The 3,916-nt window shown below is 26.6% G+C and overlaps 1 long non-coding RNA gene across 1 annotated transcript; it reads right to left on the bottom strand.

The window, feature by feature from the left end:
* Nucleotides 1-2,293: 2,293 nt before the first annotated feature.
* Nucleotides 2,294-3,701, bottom strand: LOC112941352 (uncharacterized). The gene is made up of 2 exons (XR_003246492.2): nucleotides 3,545-3,701; nucleotides 2,294-2,654 (listed from the first exon to the last, which is right to left on the bottom strand). It is a non-coding gene; the product is annotated as an uncharacterized lncRNA (long non-coding RNA).
* Between the last annotated feature and the right edge of the window lie 215 nt (nucleotides 3,702-3,916).

Here is a 3,916-nt window from a genome sequence, read left to right as displayed (position 1 = left end):
GATTCCCCAAACATGCTTGCTACGAAATGCTAAAGTATTCCATCTATCGGAATTCTTTGCTTGAAAAGTGCAAAAAAATAGCTTAAGATGTTTTTCTCCATATGCAAAAACATGTCTTTTAGAATGTGCAACTATGTCCTCAAATTCCTAGAAATAACAAATTATAGTCATATTTTAATATTGAAGTGCAAAAAGCCACCTCTTCTTCTCCTCCTCCCACTAATTCCTCTTCTTTGATGGCTCAGTTGAGATGTTTTAAACAAATTTTTTTAAGGAATATCTAATCCTACTTTAAATATCATTTAGGACAAGAATGATTTAAAAGTAATTGGTATTATATATGATAAATCTTATAATGTCATCTATGTTTTTGCAACAATATAAGTCAGATTGGAAATTATTACATTATAGATGGACGTCTAATGGACACAAGGTAACGTTTAATGAAGATAATTGATCTTCATAGCTATAGTTATTTTTTCTATGGAGCATGTGATTTATATATTTCTGTCCCTTCGTTGTTAAAAAACTATATACTCGCAAAGATAATAATAGAAGGATATTATAACAGATATTATACACCAATGATAGATACAGGAACAAAGGCTAATACATGTAAATACAATTGTTTACCGGAAGAAAAATGGAAAAATTTAAAAACACCAATAGTGTAGTAACACATTGAATAATGAAGAAAGTACGATCACGTACAATGCAAAAAAATATAAAAATACAAATATGGGACAAAATATTAACTTTAGAAGAAATATATAATTTTGAATTAACAACAAAGGATATGTTATTAGGAATGCCATTTTAGAAAAATACTATCCACATATAATAATAAAAACACACTAGTGGTTCACAACACCATGTAAACAAAAGATAGGAGCAAAAAGAGTAGGTAACAAAAGAAGGAAAACAACAACATCGATTAAAGGCAGTGAAAAAATTACACAAAAATTAGAAAATATAAAAGAAGAAGACCCTAGAATAGAATTAATTATATTTTCCATAGATAAAGTAAAAATAATCCATGAAAATTAGAATTATTATATAACGAAGATCCTTTACGAGGATGGAAAAACATATTGAACTGATTGATGAAAATAGTATAATAATACAAAAACCATAAAAATATAATTTTAATGATTTAAATGAATTTAAAAAACATATATGTGAATTACTAAAAAATGGATATATGCAAGAAAGTAATAGTAAACATACAAGTCCGACATTTATTGTTTATAAATATAGTGAACAAAAAAGATGAAAAATTGGAATGATAATTGATTATAGAAATTTAAATGCAAAAACAAAAACAAATAATTATCCAATACCAAATAAAATATTAAAGATAAGACAAATACAAGGATATAATTACTTTAGTAAATTTGATTGTAAATCAGGATTTTATCATTTAATGTTCGAAGAAGAATCTAAAAAACTTACAACATTCACAGTACCACAAGGATTTTATGAATGGAAAGTATTACCATTTGGATATAAAAATGCACCACGTAGATATCAACATTTTATGGATAACTATTTTAAACAACTAGAAAATTGTGTAGTATATATTGATGATATATTATTATATTCTAAAACACAAGATCAACACATAAGATTATTAGAAAAATTTATACATATAATACAAAAATCAGGAATAAGTTTAAGTAAAAAGAAAGCAGAGGTAATGAAAAAACAAATAGAATTCCTATGAATACAAATAGATAAAAATAGAATATAAATGCAAATGCATATACTAAAAAAAAATAACCTCGAATGAACAATTAGATACAAAAAAAAAGGTTACAATCCTTTTTGAGGATTAGTTAACAAAGTAAGAGAATATTTATCAAAATTAGCAGAAAATTTAAAACCATTACAACAAAAACTAAAGAAAGATGTAGAATATCATTTTGATAATAGAGATCAAACACAAATAGAAAAGATAAAATTAATATGTAAAACATTACCAAAATTATATTTTTCGGATGAAGATAAAAAAATTATTTATATAGTAGAAACTGATGCAAGTGAAAAAAGTTATGGAGGAGTATTAAAATATAAATATAATGATAAATTATATAGAATATCACTGTAGATATTATTCAGGCACATATATAAATACCGAAATAAAATGGGAAATAAGAATTATTTTCAGTATATAAATGTTTATTAGCATTTGAGCCATATATTGTATATAACAAATTTATTGTAAGAACAAATAATACGCAAGTAAAATGGTGGTTAACCAGAAGAATACAAGATTCAGAGACAAGGAAGGAAATTAGAAGATTGGTATTAAATATATTAAATTTTACATTTACAATTGAAGTGATAAAGACTAATAAGAATGGTGTTGCAGACTACTTATCAAGGAAAAGCTACTTAGACTGAGAACAAAGATGAAGATACAATTGAAAAGCTACTCAAAGCCATTACTACATTTTGTACTAAAGTGGATAGTATGGAAAATGAGATACAAAAGCTAATGACTAATGAAGATAAAGTGAAGTCTAAAGCTAATATAAGTCAGCAGCATGACTATAAAAATGCGGAGCTACGTCAATCGGAAGACGGTAAAATTCCAGAGATAAAAGGAGACGATGGGAAACTCCGTAAAACCCATAATGTTTGGTTAAATACAGCTGCAGATACAAGCAGAAAAGTTAGTGAAAAACCACGAAATACAAATTTAAACTAGTTATTTGCAAAACCGTTTATTCAAAATACACCAACACAAATACCCATGGAACCACAAACTTCTACCTATGCAGTGAGTATACAAAACCAGAGTGAAAAGAAAAGATACAATTACATTACACAAACCTACATTGAAAATATATATAGAATCCAAACTTATTTAAATATCAACCCCAGATATAACCAAACCAAAGATCCAAGTCAAGACTATATAACTCAAAAATTACAAGGATACAAATAGACTTATAGCACAACCAAAAACTAGTGCTAATCTAGTTAAGACATGTTACACTTATGGATTACTATGTACAATATATACATATGACGGAGAAGAAATCAGTGGAATACCAGAGTTATATAAAGAATTTATTACATATAAAAGAGTTACAAAAGGAAACTTATTTTATATCAAGTTTTATACACAACTAGTGGAAATATTATATGAGGAGGTAAAATCTCCAATTCAAGTTATTATGATAGGATTAACAAAAGATATTATCATACCATAAGATATTGAACATTAGAATGAAATAACAAAGATATAAATACCGAATATTTTTATGCCAATAAAAGAATAATTGATATATCAACTATCATACAAGAATTAGCAAATAATTATTTGAATGGAAATGCCATATGTAGTTATTACGCTAGAGATCAAGTTATGATATATTCAAACTCAAGGGAATTAAGAAGAGCAGATATGGATGAAGTTCAGCGATGGATTTTTTTATTATTAAAGCCAGAGGAAAAACCTACAACACAAGTATTAAAGAAAGAATTTATCTCAGAAGACTTATTAATTAGATATTGTAAACTTATTGGACACAAATACCTAGATCACAGATGTTCCAAATGCAACGGAGAAGATAAAGTTATACCAAATGTTGCTTTCGAATAAAGAAAAGAAGAAAATGATGAAAGGTGGAGGAGAAAAAGAGATAAAGATAACAAGTACAAAACCAGATACAAACAAAGGAAATAAGGTGGCAGACAAGATAAAAAGGAAGTTTGAAATTATGTAAAGATAAGTGGAAGACAAAGATAAAAGCAAAAAGATAAGATTCCTTTGTAGATAGATTGTACTTTTTAATAGACCAATGTATAGCGATCATTTGTAAAGTTTTGCAAAATAGTCGTAAAGTGTACAGTAGGTGCACTTATGTGCAGGTTTAGAATTTAATATATATAGATTGCCAAATTGTAT

The sequence above is a fragment of the Solanum lycopersicum genome, chromosome 4 (assembly GCF_036512215.1).
Source record: "Solanum lycopersicum chromosome 4, SLM_r2.1".
Taxonomy (NCBI): domain Eukaryota; kingdom Viridiplantae; phylum Streptophyta; class Magnoliopsida; order Solanales; family Solanaceae; genus Solanum; species Solanum lycopersicum.
The sequence above is the reverse complement of the archived record's forward strand: the minus strand, read 5'-3'. Positions and strand labels throughout refer to the sequence as shown.